The sequence below is a fragment of the Podarcis pityusensis genome (genome assembly GCF_964106645.2).
Source record: "Podarcis pityusensis genome assembly, chromosome: 1".
In the NCBI taxonomy this organism is placed as follows: domain Eukaryota; kingdom Metazoa; phylum Chordata; class Lepidosauria; order Squamata; family Lacertidae; genus Podarcis; species Podarcis pityusensis.
This window is the reverse complement of record NC_138028.1, coordinates 70,770,173-70,791,454: the sequence shown is the minus strand read 5'-3', so window position 1 is coordinate 70,791,454 and position 21,282 is coordinate 70,770,173. Positions and strand designations below refer to the sequence as shown.

General features: G+C 41.4%; 1 long non-coding RNA gene across 1 annotated transcript; it reads left to right on the top strand.

Annotated features, from left to right (window-relative positions):
- Window positions 1-4,917: 4,917 nt before the first annotated feature.
- Window positions 4,918-7,282, top strand: LOC308479725. The gene is made up of 3 exons (XR_013987801.1): window positions 4,918-5,059; window positions 6,613-6,737; window positions 6,912-7,282. It is a non-coding gene; the product is annotated as an uncharacterized lncRNA (long non-coding RNA).
- Window positions 7,283-21,282: the final 14,000 nt, after the last annotated feature.

Here is a 21,282-nt window from a genome sequence, read left to right as displayed (position 1 = left end):
TTTGCTTTTTTATTTTATTTTTTACAATCAGCCTGGATAGCTCAGTTGGTAAGAGCTCGGTGCGGATAACACCAAGGTTGCTGCAGCTTCGATCCCTGTATGGGACAGCCAGTGCCGGGTTTACGTATAAACTAAACAACTATAGCTTGGAGCCCCACTCTCTTGCACCCCCCCCCCCCAATATTTCACTATTAATATACTTCTTCTTAATTGTATTTCAGTTCAACAATTGCTTTGATAAAAGACGTATTTTGTTATGTGCAAATGGCTTTAGATACCTATTAGGTCCATAAATTACCATGTAGCATATATTCAACACAAAAAACAGTGACAATTTGTTGCTGGCAAAGGACAGCTGGACATATAAAGGGCCCCATTACCTTCAGTAGCTTAGGGCCTCATCACACCTAAATCTGGCCCTGGGACAGCTGTGTATTCCTGCATTGGACTGAATGATCCTTGGGATCCCTTGCAACTCTGTAATTCTAAGTGGTACATATATAGATCTTATTAAATGAATGTGTGGATAGATGACTTGTGTTGCAAGTCCGTGCAGGAGGAGAAAGGTATCAGTGGCTGGTGGCTGTGATTTATTTTATGTATTTATTGAATTTATATACCGCCCCATACTAAGGTTACTAGGTTTTTCCCAATGAATCCTGGGACACTTTTCAACTTCCTACTTAATAGATGGATTTTGTGAGGGGACTGATTTGTAAATCTGGGGACTGTCCCTGAGAAACGGGGACGTCTGGTAACCTTACCCCATACCCAGGGGTCTCAGGGCAGTTCACAGAATAAAATCAAGATATAAAGCAACAAAATGCATAAAAATAAAAACAACAACCTAATAGCCCCCCCCCCCCCATGATGGCTATATTCTGCTTCTACTGTTGGATGCAGTATGCCTTTGTGAATGCAATTTGCTGCAGAGAGCCCTGTAGCACCCATGTCCTGCTTGCAGGCTTCTCCTTGACATCTGGTATTCCAATTCCTGTTTATCTCGGTACATATGGAAATCTGTCTAGAAATCAGCTTTGGCCTTTTAACTGACTTTTCCTTGAACATCTACCTTTAGAAGTCCATTCTAAAATGGTCACCTAGAACTAAACTCTTGAACTCTTAAGGGTGAAGCTAAATATCTTAAGCATGCTGTCAAAATTAGTTTAGAAATTCTTGCATTTCACTCTTCTATGGCTGGCCACACTGAAAACAGAATTAGTTTTAATTGTTTTATCGAATTGCATAGTTTTTAATTTTTAATTTGCATTGCAAACCACCAGAGAGATAAAGAATATTATGAGAGCGGTATATAAATGTGAGGTAGCAAGGGGAGGTAGTGGCGGCTGCACAAAGCTGCTTCTGCTCACTCTTTTCCTGTGTAGCAGAAAGATGCACCCCTTTTGAGAAAGATGCACCCCTTTTGAGAAAGAGAACTCCTGGCTGCCGCACCACCTATGAAAGAGCTCAGCCACTGGCTGGAGTGAGTGGTAACAGTGCTGAAAAGGGCCATCTCTGCTCTCTTGTCTGTGCTCTCTCTATCTGGATGCCTTAGTGGTTGATATTAGGTCTGCTGTAGCGGGAGGAGGATGTTGGCAAAAAATCCTACAAAGCCTGGGTTCGGCCCTGCCGTGCAGCAGTTACAGAAGTGCTGTCTTTGAAAATAAAAGGACAGCAGCACCGCTGGTTGGTGAATGAGGCACGGGTATAATTCCACACATAAAAAGAGTAACACATATCCTTTCAAAATCCATGGTTGGGCAACGTCTCTGTTGGGGATGGGAACAACCAGAATGTCACAAATGAACATATTTAGCATAGCTTGTAGCATGGCATGGCCCTTAATGTTCATAATATATGTATTTTGGATAAGACCAGATGGGGGGGGGGATTTTTTGCCCTCCAGGTATTTCTGAACTACAGCTCCCATCAGCCCTAGCAAGTATGGGGTGTGGTCAGGAATGATGGGAGTTGTAGTTTAGCAACATTGCCAAATACTCCCAAACTGGGATAAGACAACACATATTAAACTTTGAGATACTGTACCAATGAGGAGTAAAACTGAAGAACAGCAAGTCACAGGGCTCCCTTCTGGACACATTTTCTTATTGTGCATTCAATTTATCAAAACTATTTCTTACCTGAAATTAGATTTTGTTGGCTTTTCCATACCCACACTAACTATGGACATATACTGTGCCAGAGCAGGGTTGTGTGAAAATGAACTCAGGTCAGGATGACACTCAGGTAAGTAACCCAACTTACTCTGAGGTAAGCAGGGTTAGGACTGCAGCCTAGGTCTGGATCCCACCCTTTCTTCCCAGCCATGAAGACTTGTCCTATATATTCAGCTTGAACCTGTTCTGTGAGGTAGGGCCATGACTATGCAAATGTCCTGCTTAGCAAGAATAGTCCCAATTTGCATTTCCAGAACCAGACTTAAGAATTGTGTGCCAACTCATAAGTGGGATCTTCACATTTTTAAAAAAATCATTCTCTTGTGTCTGCATTTCTATGGCAGATCCACAGAAAAGCTGTAGGCGTATACCTCATTTCCATCCAACCCACTGCTCTTCCCCATGAAATAAATCTGCACTGCTTATTTTCTGAGAAAGTATAGGAACCTCCACCTCCTTCTGTTATATATGTCAGTGTATCTCCAGCCGCATTCACACATTACTCTCAGTTGTAGGAGAAGTGAGATGCTACCGCTGCCCCTGAGGTCCACGCACTGACTTCAGGCATCTGAAGAGGAACCCCTTTGTGTGAAGAGTTGCTCAGGCAAGGGAGCTCCTCTTCTGATGTCCATGCCCGACATGCAGATGCCAGGGTGAGGCCAGCAGAGCTCCTTCTCCAGGGTATGTTCTTTACCTGTGTGGGCTCCAGAGAAGTCTTCTGTGTCTTGTGAATGTCTCTGGGCAAGTCTCACTCTCCTCTCTCACTGGCTCTCTCAGCTATGTTCTAGGCCAGCATACACTAACCTGCGCACTCCAAATGTTGTTGGACTCCAGCTCCGATTGGCCACAGTCAGTATGGCCAATACTTGGGGGATGATGGGAGTTGTAGTCCAGCAGCATCTGGAGGGCCAAAGGTTAGCCATTCCCATTCTAGGCTGTGTTACAATGTCAGCCCATCACCTGGAGATAAACCTTCTAGGTGCTGGCGTGCATCAGTGTGTATGCACCCTGAGCCGGTGTATAAACAACAAGAGGATAAACTTCGCTCACAAAGCAGCTGCGATTAAGTTGCATTTTATGTTGTTCAGCATAGTTTTTGCTTCCTGGTATAATACATGGTGGCAGGATACACAATTCACTCAGCTGTGTGGCGTGTCCTGCCTCTGCAGCGATAGAATCTGTTCTCTGGCCTAGTGGCACTAGGCTGTTGGCCCGGGGAAGCCCAGCCGATAACAACAGCCTGCTGTGGCCCATAGCATCCCTTCAAGCCAAGCTCTGGAGTACCAGGTTCCTGTTCCATGGACGGCCTTAAGGCCATGTGGCTTCTAGCCCAGTCTAATTAATGCCCAGCCTGTATGTTATATCTTTACTGCCCCTTTGGCAGTTTTGTTTGCTTGGTTACTACTGAATAAAAAAGGGACCCACCCTTGGATTTGTGGGTCATTTGGGCGCAGAAAGAAAGAAAATAGTCTGCTCCAATTAATTAAACAAACGGATAAAAACTGTCCCTGCTTAAATTGTACTTTGCATATCCATAATCTCTGCACTACATTTTATGTATACTTTACCCTTGGGTAAAAAATTGTGAGGATATAAATGCTTTCTCACATAATCTTGCTAAAGCACATTCCTGCCTATAAATATTCATACTACTGCCAAAACATTTACAAGGTTTCCCCAAAGGTGAAATATGTGTAATGTACTTTGCCTTCTGGGTATAAATATTATCCAATACATTTTGGTTAATATGAATACACTAATTATTCTTGTAACCCTTTTTAAAAGGGTCATCCTCATGATGTGAATTTTTTTAAAAATGTAATTACAGTAATTGGATACTTAATCTAATTAAAATTGGCTTTATCTTTAATGGGAATTTTTCTAAAGACACAGAATGACAATTGACTTTTTGATAATCACTGTTTTTCTTTCTGCTGGAGAATGCATTTAAGGATACTAGAAACCACAGCCTTCACACCATCTGCCAGCTACCTTTGGAGCCAAACTTTGGTTTTCTCCATTGCAGGCAAAACATTCCTGCTAATTATGAGATAGGAGTATGCTCACATTTTATGATGCTATTGATTTTCATCGAGACACAGCTATGCTTGATTAAAAGGGCCCAGGAAGGGCTGACTAGAACATACAGATTTTGTCTATGTGCAATCTCAACTGGGGGGGGGGGGGCATTAACATGTAGCTAAGCTTATTTATTCACTAAAACATTTATATCCCACCCTCTATCAAAGATTTTAGGAGGGGAAAACCAATACAGTGGTACCTCAGGTTAAGTACTTAATTCGTTCCGGAGGTCTGTACTTAACCTGAAACTGTTCTTAACCTGAAGCACCACTTTAGCTGATGGGGCCTCCCGCTGCCGCCACGCCGCTGGAGCATGATTTCTGTTCTCATCCTGAAGCAAAGTACTTAACACGAGGTAATATTTCTGGGTTAGCGGAGTCTGTAACCTGAAGCGTATGTAACCTGAGGTACCACTGTAATTAAAACACACATAAAAAGTTCCCCTATCTACAGATCAGAAGTGGATAAACAATAAAACAATAAATAATCTTCTTAAAACACAAGTTATGGTTATTACAAATTAAGAGTGAGCTGAATGATGACCAAAAGCTTGAGTAAATAACCAGATTTTAAACTGTCACTGAAATGAAAACAAAGTTCACGTCAGGCAGAATTCATAGAGGAGAGCATTCCACCTGCAGAGCTCTGCCATGGAAAGGGTGCTGTCTTGTGTCATCACATTAAATGTAATGCCCAGGGATGGGACTCTAAGGATATTATTGCTTGAGTGCTGTACACAAGTTACATGTTGACATAATGTAAAAGATGGGACTTGAAATAGCTAATCTCTGGTAGGAATGGTAAAGGGTTTTCTTTTACTCCGCCATTTGGTGTGATGTGCCCTGTTGGATCCTGTCGAATTGGAGCAGAATGTAGCCCTGTGATTTAGGCCTCAGGCCTACCTGCCTTTCTGAGCACTGGTTCCGTTTTCTTACTTATATGGTTGGCTGAGGGATGCTTCTTATTTTTTCATCTGTGAATGGTGTTTAGCTGCATGGAGCAGCTTTGAAGCATGGCACCTCTGAACTCTCCCCACTTGTGAAACCCAACAACTGGTATACAAAGTCCCCCAACAGTTAAAGGAAAACATAGCCATCATGGTAGCAATAGATAGTAAAACATAGGCATTACTGACAGCCTTAGCCTCCATGAATAATCCTCTTTCAAAGTCATCCAAGACGATGGCCATTGAAAACGGTTCTCATTTCGGTCTGTATTCATTTGCTCCCATAAGCATAAGAACAGTGATCAAAAAACCAGAACCACAGCAAAAGATATTGACATTGTTATTAAAAATTACTGACGAATTGAGAAAAAAATTCTTTAAAATAGTAAAAGCACAATAGAAAATAAACAGAAAATTACATAAAGCGATCACAATATACTAGATGAAACAATTACAATGGTGATACTGCAAACTCTAAATAGAAGAAATATAAAACTACATTAGCTGCTTATGGTGTACCAAGAAATTATAAATGAAAAATGAAAGTATAAGAAAACAATTGTCCTAACAGACTCCTTGCTGCCCTGCTAACTTAAAAGCTAAAGCAGAAGAAAGTTTCACAATATTATAAGGCTTTCTAAATCAATATAGGGAAAGTTGTTTATTTATTTATGTATTTATGTATTTATTTATTATTAACTTTATATACCGTCCTATACCCAGAGGTCTAAGGGTGGTTCACAGAATAAAATAAAAATATAAAACCACAAAATACCCAATCAAAAAGCCAGCAATAACCCAAAGTTACTTAAGATTTTAAAGGAAGTAAATTATACTTTGATCTGGTATATATTGATCTAGTACTGAGATAAACTTTAGTAGCTTTTGTGCATAATGAGTACATAAGTGATTTTAAATTAGGAAAATATTAATCAGAAGTCCATGTCTACAAGATGTCTTGTGGTGTGGTCTACTGTTTTCCACTGGAAGATTTGTTAGCAGAAGTAACCCATGAGGATTAGGAAAAATCAAAAACAGGATGAAAAGTAAGAACAAAATAAACCCTAAGAAGAAACTAGCCTTTATGTGTCCTGTGCTGGAAATAATACTTTCCTCTTAGCAAACAGACAAGCTTCTCAAATGCATAAAGGACAGATCTGTTTACTATCGCTCAACAGTACTAGGCCAACACATCAGGCATAGGCAAACTCGGCCCTCCAGATGTTTTGGGACTACAACTCCTATCATCCCTGACCACTGGTCCTGTTAGCTAGGGATGATGGGAGTTGTAGTCCCAAAACATCTGGAGGGCTGAGTTTGCCTATACCTGCAGCACACCTTCAGGACAGGTGCTGTTGCCATTGGCTGCCCTTGATAAAACACCCCCCATTCCAGTCTGCCTTACAGAAGAAAGTTCAGCTAGCAGCAGCATCTTACAGAATGGAAAGGAATCTCCTTCTTTCTAAATGATGTAACCGAAAGCTGAGGCAGAGGAAGAGAAAATGAAAAATATCTCCACCTGTCTTATATTGGTAAGGTAAAAATAACGAGCTGGAAGTATTTCATTATACTTAACAGAAAAAGCTTCTAAGCAAACAGGTGAAATTTATCTATGGTATTTATTTATATGGCCTCCATGATTACTGCCATAACATTTTATTCTCACAGCTATATGAAGTAGGGGGTTTATCTCTTCTGTTTTCTAGAGCAAGAGACAAGGTACAGAGCAACAAAGTGTGTCCAGGAAGGATATGGGAAGATCAGCAAAATGAGGGATGTAATGTCGAAGAAGACAAGTCAGACAATAACCAGGGCTTACATACATACATACCACTAAAGGAAATTTAAGGATTGTATGCTTCATGAGTAACTAAGTTGTTTCGTCCAAGGAAGTCTATAATTTTCTGGAGATCATGCTTTTTGATAACATTGGCACATTCCTGTTCTGAAACCAGAATCAGGCCTCTGTTCTTCTATTCTTTTGTTTCTGCTGTCATCAGCCTGTTGTTTTGCCTTTGGGATACTTCTTAATGAGTAGCGTTCCTGATGAAATGAATACACACACAGTCAGTGAGAGAGATACATGCTGATTCTTCATTGCCTTCAGACAGATTTGCCAGAACATAGCCAGATATAACCTGTATCTCTGTCCTGCCCCACACCGACTTTGCACACACTGCTTACTTTTAATATATGCATGGGAAGTGCTATATTGTTCTTACCATTTAAAAATATTTTCTAGTCACATTGTATGAATCTGGCCTCCATAATTACAGCGGAACCTCGGTTTCCGAGCATCTCGGAAGCTGAATGTTTCAGAACCCAAACTCCGACAACCCAGAATTGCTTCCGTTTTCGAACGCACCTTGGAAGTCGAACGGCTTCTGCTGCGTGTTTTCCAATTTTGCTCAATGGAAATTGCAGAAGGCCATTTGCGCCTCAGTTGTCAAACGTTTCAGAAGTCGAATGGTCTTCCGGAACGTATTACGTTCAACAAGCGAGGTGCCACTGTGATGTTTGGTCAGAATTTTGTCGTGAGAATATTGATACAAATTAACATGGCACGCTGTGCTTGGTATGCACCAGTCCATATATTTCCTTTGGTGTATGGAAGGCAGTTTATCTATACAGATGCATCTCATCTGTAAGTAAGTGAGATACACTGGTGATGCAATTATATAATAATAACAGCAGCAGCAACCAATAGCAGTAGTTCTACATAAGCTATTTTTCTGCTTGATGAAGATTTTGTATATGTTAGTATAAGTTAGTCCACTATGATCTTTGCTGGTCCTCAGGTTCCTGCTTCAAATGTATCCAAATTCCAAATATTTCCCTTCCATTGTTTCAGTAGTCCAACAACAACAAAAAACTTTTTTAAGGGAATGTCCATCCTTGAATAACCGGAAGATTCATAGAAGCAAGGCTTTTGGCTCCCAGAAGGTGGCAGCATCCCTCTAGAAAAACAAGCCGTAATGCTCATTCTTACGATTTCTGTTCTACAGTTATTTGCCAGTGGGTCACTGATAGGTTCAAGATCCTAATTTATTTATTCATTTATATTTTTAAAAAGTAAAGGCACAGATGATCAGATAATCGTACTTAGGTGATGGTCAAAAGTAATAATGATAGGACTCATTACAACTTTGAAATGTGCTTGCCTTTTCAGTGGTTTACGTGATGCTTTCATTTGTCCAGATGGAAGCTGAGGGACCTTCTTGATCATTCTTTATTCGATTTCTGTCACATACAACAATCACAAGCATTAACGTTAACTAAACACCTTCTTGTTGGGTATTGAATTGCTTTTGCCACGCCTCTCATGCTTTCCTTGCATTTTCCTGCCCAGTGTCACGACAGAACTATTTACGGTAACCATTAAATAGGAATCTACATTCAACCCCCCATCTGGAAGAATGGACTAGCACTTCTGGCACTGCGTGTGAAACTCAATGAAAGTCAGCCAAATGTCCTGAAAAAGTAATAAGGAATGTGGCACTTTACCAGGAGCAGCAATATGCTAAATACGTTGCTAAGTAGACTGCAACATGCTGATGAGGTTGTCTGAGATATTCCATTTGCTTTCAAGAACTGTACAAGCTTAAATCTCTAATGTTTAAGTTGAGCCTGATTTCTGATTAATATGTCACAAAGCTTTTCCACGATTTTGCATACACTGACAGGCAACGTAGCGAAAAAGTAACTGATCAGTGAAATGCAGAGAGGGAGAGGGGGGGATCTAGTCTGCTTGGCCCCACCCATTTCTTAGTCTTTATTGCCTTTTCGTTGATGCCACCCATCTGATTCATGCTAACAAAAATAGGGCCGCACTCCCTTCTTTAGGTAAAAGGCTGCTGGAAAGAGTTATTCTGTAGTCCTCATCACCTGGTCACACATAACTTCATCCCGTTTCATTAAAGCCTTCTTATGATGAGCTACAAGTTAACAAAGATTTTATCTCTCTATTGACTCAAAAAACCACTCAGCTAGATTTTAGTGAGCCACAAATGTGCCTTTTACAGTAAGTGAAATGTTATGGGGAGATGGGATAAAAGAAAAAAGTCTGAAGGAGCCTAAGCTGTTATCACTCCTGGCTGTTTGTCATGCTTCTGTCGCAGCAAAGTTGGGAAGTGTGTGAATGCGGTCAGCGGTTTCTGACGGAAAAGAAGCACTGCTACACTGAGGGGTCCTAATTTTACTTTTAGAGAGACGGATGATCCAATAATGTTACTTCAGTGATTGTCAAAAGCAATAACGACAGCACTTATCATAGCTCCAAAGTGTGGCTACTTCTCCACTGACACAATACCTGATGATCCATAACTGTGTTACCATCATCCCAACCCTGGCTGCAGAAAGTGGACAAGATACAAGGCAGAGCGATCTATCATCTATCATCTATCATCTATCTATCTATCTATCTATCATCTATCTATCTATCATCTATCTATCTATCTATCAGGGTTGGACAGAAGCCTTGTGCACGTCAGAAGCCTCGTGCATGTCCATTCCACTTAATACCTGTAAGGTGGTATGGTGTGAAATGGCGTATCCAATATTGCTGCTTCCACCAAAAGTATAGTGTGTTGTCCATTATTCTTCTCAGCCATAAAAGACTAATGAGTGTCAATTCCTGCTTGTACTAATGCTATTCATGTCACTAAAAAAACAAAAAATCCTCAAACACTCCTCAAAATATGCTGAAGTATAGTGCAGAACCATGTTTGTGTCTAAAAAGATCTCTGAATTCCAGAGCTGTTTCTTGCCATCTACAACCCTTCTCCCTGAAATTGCACAGTTTGATGTTGTCCCTAGTTCTGGGCAGCCTGACAGACCATGGGGCAAGGACTAACTGGAATAAGAGCTGTCCAGCAGAAAGTGACAGTTTCCAGGCAACAGGTGGTAAGGGATGGTCAGCACCTCAGAAAGCTCCCAGGCAAGACAGATGTTACTCTCACAATAAGGTTTCTGTATTTCTGCCATTAGCTCAGGCATTAAATCTTCTTCCAAGATGAAGCACACATGGTTATTCCTCTGGTTTGCCTTCAGGCAGCCTTGGTAAAGTTGAGAACCATGGGATTCCCATTGACCCACACAAGGTATCCAAGGTCTGGGACACAATGAAGCAGAATGCATGGGATGTCACAGCCAAGGCTTAATGTGGAAACTGCCGCGTACCTCAACTTCTCAGCCTATGTACTTGTGTGTTTGTGTAGGATTCAATATCTAAGCTGCAAAGTCGTTTTTCCAACATGGGAATTAATCTCTGTAAGAAGTGACATGACTTTTAAGATTGTCCCTCAGGTTGTTTTGAGACATCACTTCCAGTAGTGATGGTTGTGAGAAAGCAGCCCTCCCAACTGAAGTGATCTTCCCTGTTCTTCCTGCCAGGGAGCATCTGCACCACCATTGGTCTTTCATTCTGGCAATAACCCTTCCCAGATGTTGATCCTGCAAAGTTCATGTGCACTGACAGCATCACTCCCCATTGCCCACCTGGTGGGTATTCAGCTCTCTGATTCAGAGAGTGTAAAATCTGGAAAGCACCCTTAATCATGTTGCAAATCTGAACTCCATGGAAGACATGTCACAGACTTCTTAATTGAAGATAGAAGTAACTAGACAAAAATAACTGGCAATGCTGTTTACCATTGGTCTTGCAGGTTTCAGTTTGTGTGGTAACAGTGTTCCGTACGCAGAAAACAGGAGCAGCCAGCTAATTAATCAATTCATCAATCTTTTGCACTTAAACATAAGAGAGGGCTGTGCAAGCAATTGAACAAACAAACAAATGAGCAAACAGAAAAGAATTACAATTTAAGATCAAAAAGTCCTGGATCACAAGCTGAGGCTTTTTTTTTTTTTTTTTTTAATCCAAAGCTTAGAAACCTTGGATAATGATAGGCATGTTTTATCTCAGCATATTCAGACAGCATATAGAAGGGTAGCTGTGGTACTCTGCTATAACGGAGAGTTTTGTGACACCTTAAACTCTGGCAGAAACATTATGGGTCATGCCATAATAAATTTGTTAATCTTTAAGAAGGCCCAAGAGCCTAACAAATGTATTATGGTTAATGCTAATAATAAATTTGCTAGTCTTTAAGGTGTCACAAGACCCTTGGTTGTTCATGCAGCAGGACACAGTGACAAGTCTTGATTTTGTGCCTTGTGTGCCCATACTGTATACAGTCTTTGAACTGACACCTTCGTTTTCCTATGTACACATGAAAACTGTAATGTATGGAGTAGCTTTTAAAATTTGATCATCCTTTCATCTGCTAATGCAGAGCTGCGGTGAACTAGCTGTACTGTAAAGCAAGTAGAAGCTTCATTATACTAAACTAAAATGATTACATAAAGCAGGGTGCAAATTATGAGTGAAGTTTCTAGAATTATAGAGTTGAAGGGAGGTAGGGGGCTTGTAAGCCATACTGCCCAGCCCTTGACCCCAGATCCATGCAAAGAATCTGAAGCTGTGGATTCTGCGTCACTCATGCGCAACCAATGCATCTGATCTCAGCAAGTCACACAATGTCCATGTTCATCCTGCAATACCCAAATGATCACATGGGATGGTACAGCCCCTACAAAAGATGGAGAGCAGTGTTTACCTCCATCATTTAAAAGTGCTTAATTCTGCCTGGATTGCACCTTTGGAAGTAAAGCCACAAGGCAGATTTGTCCACAGCAATGTCCATTGGTTCCCGGTTCCCTGCTTATCCATCTTATGAGATCACCTTTAAATAAAGTTTCATGGCTGACACATTTAGATGGGTGGCATTATTCCGACGAAACATTTTTATGTATGTATTTCCACTGGAATAAATCCCAAAGCAATCCTCTATAGATGATGCACATCAATGCAATAGAAACCGAGTAAGAGAATAGAAAATGTCCAGCTCCTTCTATAAAGCCTCTGAAATGTTTTGAATTACACGATGGGCTTGTTTGCTTGAGTTCAAATAGCAAATGATTGATAAAACCAATGAACATCTGCAACATCAAGATGCACAAATTAACAGCCTTTTTTAAAAGCACATGAGCCTAATGTAAAACGAAGAATGGCGACGAAATGTGCATGCTATATCATTTATTGTTACTGGGAAATGTTATGTATGTGTTCTATGTGCCCATTTTTCATCAATATATAATTTTTATGGCTTGGAATGTAATAGTTATGTTTTCTGCAATATTTGGTAAATGCTATGTATAAATTGCAAATCTGTATGATTTGTTAGAAAACGATCCCCTTTAGAGAATAAAATTTAAGCCTGTCATAGACTTAACTAACAGTTGCTATGCCCCACTCCTGCTGGCTCTCCCATGAGGATATTGTCTATATCGTTGATGGAGTGCTAAAATTTCCCATTAACTTCTAAAGCAGCTCAGATTATGACATGAAGCTTACAGGCTTTTCCAGCTGCAATTCTATTCCTGAAATCCTTCAGGCCCCTGCCCTCCAACAGCAAAAGTAACATTGCTTCTACCTCAAGTAGTTATTTGGAGGGGGGCAGGTATTGCCCCAAAGGCCACTGGAAAAGGGTTTGTAGGGTGGGGTGGTGGTTTCTGTAGTGGAGAGGCTTTGAGTTGTGACAGCCGTTTTAAACTTACACGGTAACATAACTGGAGGTTGGAGACATGGTGCTTGTAGCTTCCGATCTTAACAGCATGCCACACAGTGACCCACAGTTCTCACATTTCCTCACCAGTGGTCACCAACCCAGCTATTACCACAAGGGAGCAACCTGCTATGTTTCCTTCTACATCATGCACTGGAAATCCCAGGTACAGGGCCAAATGTCTCCCCACCAGCCCTTTCTATTGGGCCCTCATGACTTTCCACAGGCCGCACACACTTTCCCCAGGCCAAGTCCGCTCTGCACCCTCTTTGAGTACTCTCACCTGGCTGCAATGTACCCCTGAACTATAATAATAATAAAATTTTATTTATATCCCACTCTCCCCAGCCGAAGCCGGGCTCAGAGCGGCTGACAACAATAAAAGTAACACAGTTTACATAAAATCACGATCAATTAATTGAAATGCATTCTAAAATCAGTTCATTCTAAAATCAATTCAAAATCAAATTAATGGCAGCCATTGGGCTAGAGTACTATGAGGATTACAGAAGGAGGGGGTCAGACTGTGCCTTGGCCAAAGGCCTGGTGGAACAGCTCTGTCTTGCAGGCCCTGTGGAAAGATGTCAAGTCCCGCAGGGCCCTAGTCTCTTGTGACAGAGTGTTCCACCAGATCAGGGCCACGGCCGAAAAAGCCATGCCTCTTGCTTCCCTGAAGAATGGCATCCATTGCTTCAGCTACTTTTGCTTCTTGACCTGCCCATCACTGCCCTATATGCCCCCCATAGGGTTGCCCAAGAGGGAATGCAGCCTATGGGCAGAAAAGCAAACAAGCAAATATACACACACAACCATCTCCAGCAGTGAAACGGCATAAAATTAGTATAGAATCTGTCTGAAAGCAGCACAGTTTGCATAAGAGGCTGTTGGCTCAGTCCAGTGGCCCATCCAGTCCAGCAACTTCCAGTTTCCCAGAGACAAAAGGTGACCTGTTTGACTCAGAAAGGATGCTAAAAGATGGGCACAATCATGTGCCACAGAAAGTTCCATGAAGAACAACTAGAATTTGTGCAGTTACAGCTCTTGGTATTGTCTACCAAGGTTTGGATCACACAATTTGCGTAACACATTTTAATCCACCACAGCAAAATGCTATTTTGGAAAGAAAGAAGGAATCTCATTTTGTTTCCCTGTATACCCACAGACCCTCCAAGTGTCCCTATTTTCCAGGGACGTCCCTGATTTAGAGAAACCGTCCCGGTTTCTGATTTGATCCTGGAATGTCCCACGTTTCCTTAGGATGTCCCTATTTTCACTGGAGAAATGTTGAACTGTATGGAGTTATCTGACCCCCGAGCCATCTGAAGGCAATCCTGTGTAAGGAAGGTTTTTAAAATGTTTAATGTTTTTTATAAATGTTGGATGCTGCCCAGAGTGGCTGGGGCAACCCAGTTAGATGTGTGTGGTATAAATAGTAGAATTATCATTATGGAATGGGACGTCCCTATTTTCATCAGAGAAATGTTGGAGGTTATGTACCCGTACCCAAATACTGTAAAACTAAACTTTCAACGACTATTTTACTTTTTGAGTAAAGTTTTAAAATTAAAAATCCACACGCATCACCATTTTAATTATATTGCTTTTGCAGCGAGTAACTGTCATGAAGGCATTGTTTGTAAAATTTCAATCTCTCCCCCACTGCTGCACACTCCACACTTTCTATTTTCACGACATGATTTATTGTTAAGCAACACATTCTCCACCGTAGAAAAAGAAGAGGGAGGAAGGAAAAAAAATAAACACCCAAACTCCAGTGACTGTATTCAAAAAATGTAATGCTTCTTATCACAAATAATTTAAAAAATGCAAGCACCCCAATTTGCAGCTAGGAGGCCCACTTGAGGGATCAGTTAAAATTTACTCCTTTATGCACATGCCAACTCTGACTTCAAAAAGACTTTATTCCCAAGGATAAACAACCCAATATTTGTGTAATATAATTAAGTGAAGGCATCTTTTAAATGTCATACCAGCTTGTGCCATGCTTTAAATTGTTATGCATCAACAGAATTTAACGAGATGGCCAAGGATCCTGCTTCCTGCGTGAATGTGATAAGCCACAAATACTGTATAGCTCTTTAATAGATTGCCAAAATAAAGCATTTTGTATGCAAATTATTCATGGAGTAGCAGAGCTAATACAGTGCCAAAATTACGCCCACTGGTCCCCTGCAATTAGCAGTTAAGTTGAAGTATCTTCAAACTGCAGAATTTCTTTCAGTGTCTCCCAATACTTAAACATCTTTTCATTTATGGAAATGCGAAAATGGAGCTTTCATTTTCTTGTTAAGGTTTTGGGTGCTTGAGCTTTACAGCAGAGAGGTAGCAATTGGCATCTAATCTGAACAATTGCACAGAGGCTCTGTCTGAATTAAACACAACGGACAGGCCTAGTAGCTTGCAAAGAGGTGGGGGACCTAGTTTTTTTTAAGTGAGTTTAGATAAGGCTATATGTATATATAAATCCCCTGCTTTTTGGTAACACAGAATAAAGCAATAGAAACAGCTGGATCTCAAGGTTTTTTTAAAAACCTGTTTTGACCCCCTCTCTAAATTCCATTTTTCATTCCTGTCATTATTTTTCTTGTCAAGGAAATATCTATCTGTTGGTAATTGCTTCTGTTTGGGAGGAAGAGTGCGGTAAAAATTTAATAATTATAATACAGAAATACGGTACAGCTATACAGAGGGTTAGACACTTATTCATCACCAAATAAAGAAGACAAGAAAGACACACACTTACCCCAAAAAGTAAAATGATGCATCTTCTAATTTAAATGTATAGGTGCAAACTTAGATATAATTACTGTGGGTGGTATTCCATGCTAGTCTTAATCAGAGTAGACCTGTTGAATTTAACAAAAATGACTAATCTAGACTCATTTATTTCAGTTGGCCTATTCTAAGTAGGGTTTAAGGGAAGACCAGGATAAACATGGAATGAATAAATATATATATATAATTTTTAAAATATTTAAAGGTTGCCTTTCATTGCAGAAAATAGGATAATTTACAAAACAAAAGCACTACAATACAGGCACCAGAGATCCTGAGTTCAGGAAAGCTCATTGAACAGGCTGGTCTATATGGAAGGAGGCACTCTCTCAGCCTGCTCTTAGGCTGGATATAGACATGTCATAGAAGCGATTCTGTTAAACACATTGTAAATTCATACAGAGAAATCCGGTAGGGGAAGACTGGCCTCCACAGTGCCATCTGGTGTCACAGTGTTATATAGCATATACTATGCATATAAAACACTCTTCGTCTTTTTTTAACCAATCTAGCTGAGTCCTTAAGGTGTACCGGACTTTATAAACCAGCAACAAAACCTTAAAGTAGGTTTTGTAGCAAACAGGCAGATGGTTCAAATTCTTCAGTGTGTGCAAAGGATCTAGGGGTCTTAGTAGACCACAAGCTGAACATGTCAACAGTGTGATGCAGCAGCGAAAAAAGCTAATGCTATTCTAGGCCACATCAACAGAACTATAGTGTCCAGATCAAGGGAAGTAATAGTACCACACTGTTCTGCCTTGGTCAGGCCACACATGGAGTACAATATGTAGTTCTGGGCACCACAATTGAAGAAGGATGTTGACAAGCTGGAATGTGCACAGAGGAGGGTGACCAAGATGATCAAGGGTCTGGAAACTAAGTCTTATGAGAAACAATTGAGGAAATTGGGTATGTTTAGCCTGATAAAGAGAAACTAATAGGATAGCCATCTTCAAATATCTAAAGGGGTGTCACGTGGAGGATGGAGCAAGCTTGTTTTCTCCTGTTCTGGAGGCTAGGACCTGAACCAATGGATTCCAACTAAACACCAGGAAAAACTTTCTGACAGAGCTGTTCAACAGTGGAATGGACTTCCTCGGGAGGTGGTAGACTCACTTTCCTTGGAGGTCATTAAACAGAGGTTGCATGGCCACCTGTCATGAATGATCTAGTTGAGATTCCTGCATTCCTGGGGGTTGGACTAGATGACCCTCGAGGTGCCTTCCAACTCTACAATTCTATGAGTTGTAAGATGTTCATTTTAGGATGCTCCACTAAATACTCTTGCAACTGCTACAGCTGCTGAATCAACCCTAAAGGCAGCCCCGTGTAGGAGGCATTGCAACAATCCAATCTAGAATTCTCTAATGCAGCCTTTCTCAACCTGTGGGTCCCCAGATGTTGTTGGACTACAACTCCCATCACCCCTAGCTAGCAAGGCCACAGCTCAGGGATGATGGGAGTTGTAGTCCAACAACATCTGGGGACCCACAGGTTGAGAACCGCTGCTCTAATACATGAATTACTGTGGCCAAGCCATCTCTATCCAGGGAACAGGCATGGTTGGTGCACCAAAAAGGCACTCCTAGTCGGTGAGGCCCTGACCTGCCAATGACAAAGCTGGATTAAGGAAGCACTTCCAAGCTATGAGCCTACTCCTTCAAGAGGACTGCTTGGGGTGCAGTGGTGGTAGTGGTAGGGAGCGCTGTTAGTAGGTCCCTATAGGTCAGAAGCACAACTCATGTCAATGAGGAGCCGTGCCTTCATTATTATGGGCCCAACTCTGTGGCACTCCTTCCCACAAGAAGTTAGACAGCCGCCGTCCCTCCTGAGTTTCAGGCACCTGGTCAAAACTGTTGCACCCTGAATGCTTCTCAGATGTTTTACATTTGGAGAGGGTGGGGAGACAGAGATTCTAATTTTTTTGTTAGAAGTTTCAAATTTGGGAAATTTAATTTATGTTTTAAATTTTGTATATTGTATATTTTATTGTTATTTTGAGACCTCCGTGGTATAAATTATTTCCATTCAACAAACAAACAAATAAATTTTGCCTGCATCCTCAGGCCACAATAACTGAAAGTGTCACAGTATGGGGTTCTAGGATCCCATTCATTGGGTTAGATATTAAGAAGCTATGAACAACCCAAAAGAGGTCTGCTGAATAGCTATTCCAGAATTGGCCAATAAAAGTTACTTTCGCAAGGATTTTCTCCAGAGTTAGCCTTTTAGAATAATATGATGCACAGTGTCCTCCATCTCTAGAAGTTTGGTTTAAAAGCTAAGCTATACAGGGCAGAAATCATTACAAAGCCTGCCATTGTGAAATCCCTGTATATTCTCATAATTTTCCTTGAAGATATTCATGTTTTCTCCTCTGCATTCACAAAGGAGGGGGAAAAATTCTTCCTGACTTGATCTGCCTTTTTCAAATGCCTGAAATCATCTATGAAACAAAGTTGTTCACAAACTGTTCAGGCATAGGGAAACATATTTTGAAAGTCATAAAAGATGAATGCTTGAAATTACTAAGCATTCTATGCTTTAAAAAATGCTCTCTCTCTGTATGTGTGTGTCATTTGTATCCCTGAGCTAAAATTAGGCCTCATAAAGGGCCTATAGAGGCTGATAGGTGAGTAGTGTAGATCCTGTTCATTTTCGGTAGTGTTAATGCAGACTATATTTTTCATTTACAATCTAATCATCAAAAGAGTATATTACATGTCAAGGGGTTGTGACAGTGATTTAAGGAGTCTATGTCAAACTGCTTGGACCTAAATGGCCTTCCTAAACTAACCTGGAGGATTTACTACCAACTAAACAAAAAATCTAATTCTGATCACAACTATTTTATAAAATTTTGTGGAATGCCATAAACAACTGTGTACACTCCAGTGAACTCCAAAAGTTGTAATAACACTCTCCAAGATTTGTATTAAATTTTTTCACTCCCAACTTTCCTGGTTTGATTTCCTGGCAAGAAGACAATGGCTAGACCCACTGCAGAATCATCAAGGCCATAACTAGATTATTTTTCCTCAAGCGCTAGGGCCATTTCACATGTAACACTTTCCCTATGTGTCTAGCTATCTACATATCTCTCATGAGCAGTGTGGACGCCCGCCACTGAGGAGAAGTGGTGGCCCAAGTAATGGGAGGTCAGTCATTTCCAATAGACAGAATGGCAAGGCAAGGTCTAACAACTTGGAAGGAGATCAAGGTGTGGGTTCAGGACAATGGACAGCGCTCCTATCTTGAGGCCAAACAGCAGAGTTATCTCAGCATAGCCCTGGAGCAACTAGCTGCATTTTACAGGATGGCTAGGTAGTCGTTACATGGAGATCCTACCCCTTGGGAGCCGACTTCAAGAGCTGGAGCCTTTTCCCTGCAGCATTGCTTCATTGGAAACAATTGGGTTTCTAGCTGTGGGATTCTTTTCCTCAGGGCTCTCTTGATTCCCAGGAAGTCTGTTAATGAGCTACCAGAGTCTGGCAGCAGAAGTCTTACTTCTGGGGAGGGGAGGCAGGCTGGGTCTGATGCCCACAGACCCGCACTGTTCCTCAGAGTTGCAGTTGCCATACAGCTCTGCCTCAGCAGCAACTGCACAGAAGGCACTGGTACCTCTTGCTTGGGAAAAGCGTCGGACAAATCAGACAGGACGGGTAATCCTCCGGAAAAACAATCTCTCAAAGGACCTGTTGATGGCATTTTACCATTGTACTGTTGAGAGTGTATTAACTTATGGTCTCTGTGTGTGGTTTGGGAGCTGCACGGTCAGGGGAAAAACAATGCTGTCCAGGGTTGTAAAGACTGCAGAGAGAATAACTGGGTGCACTCTTCCCACCTTGGATCAAATCTATGCTTCCAGGTGCCATAAGAAAGCTGCAGAGATAGCACAGGATAGTGCACACCCTGGAAATGGTATCGTATTGTAAAAGGGGCATTCAGGACAGAGCAAGAGGGAGATGCCTCCCCTCATTCGCTACCTCATATCTCACACTCTCAAGCTTGTCCCCCCCGCCCCCCCCAAAACACAAGAATATTAGGTAGGCAAATATGGGGGATTTAGAGAGGTGGAAGTGCAGTCTATGGAAGTTTCCAACACCAACTGGGAAATGAAGACACAACACCAAGCTGAACATTCCAGACCCAGATCTCTCACTGTCAGAGCCCTCACCCATTGACTGGGAGAAGCGTCCAAAAGTGGCACAGCTTTGCCCAGGTGGAGTAATGTGGCAGAGAGGCAAACAGATATGTCCTTGGGATGCTACACTTTCTACCGCATTGATCTACAAGAGGACAAATTTGATATTTATTTGTTGTTGTTGTTGTTTAGTTGTTTAGTCATGTCCGACTCTTCGTGACCCCATGGACCAGAGCACTCCAGGAACTCCTGTCTTCCACTGTCTCCCGCAGTTTGGTCAAACTCATGCTGGTAGCTTCGAGAACACTGTCCAACCATCTCGTCCTCTGTCGTCCCCTTCTCCTTGTGCCCTCCATCTTTCCCAACATCAGGGTCTTTTCCAGGGAGTCTTCTCTTCTCATGAGGTGGCCAAAGTATTAGAGCCTCAGTTTCACGATCTGTCCTTCCAGTGAGCACACAGGGCTGATTTCCTTAAGAATGGATAGGTTTGATCTTCTTGCAGTCCATGGGACTCTCAAGAGTCTCCTCCAGCACCATAATTCAAAAGGACATTTATTTATTTCCATTTATTAATTGCTTTCTATAAAATCTCCCAAAGTCATTTCACTATAAATTATACAATTTTGTATATAAAAACAATTATAACGACTTTTAAAAGGAAAAAGAAAAGCAGTTTCATATGTGAAACAATTTCATATTTGGCACAGATGCAGACTTGGGTGAAGCATCAACACTGTGCATTGTGTAAATTTGTATAGGACAATGTCCTGCATTTAGTGTTTGCTAATTCGTGGTGGTGATGGAGGTGATGGTTGTTTTTTAAGAGTAGGATATTTTCTTTGGATAGGAGGAAGCTTGTAATAAAAACCTTCAATGGGAATAACACACAAAAAAAATCAAACATTGGGGGTGGACATCCAGTGGACATCCAGTTATGGCCTTCTAGTTTGGACACACCTTAAAAGGACCAAAGCAGAATGTTGGCCTGGGACCTCCTGCCTGCAAATGAGTAAAGCCCAACATCATGATGCCCCAGCTCTGTAGTAGAGCTCATTTTTAGGACTTACCCACATATGGGAGAAAAGGAACTCCTCTGTGAACCTGCTTACCAAACAGTGAAAGGAAGGGATAGAATTTAGCAGAAGGGTAAAGGGTCACTCGTGGACCATCAGCTTTGCATGTGTAAGGTGCCAGGTTCAATTCTGAGCATCTCCAGGTAGGACTGGGAGAAATCCCAGTCTGAAACTGGATGGACCAATGGGTTTGACTCAGTAACAGCCAGTTTCCTAGTACTTTGGGTTGCAATCCTATGTGCACATTTGCCCTGTCGGAATGAGCTTGAAAGCAGTCTTGCCCTCCTCCTGCAAATATCACAATATACAGAACTTAAGCTGCACCATCTTTCATAGCGGCTGTTGTGGATGAACAAATGAAACTTCCAAATTCTGTCCCACACACCAGGGTTGCCATAAGAACTGGATTGGTTCTATTGGTCAGAATCTAGCCCTGGCAGGT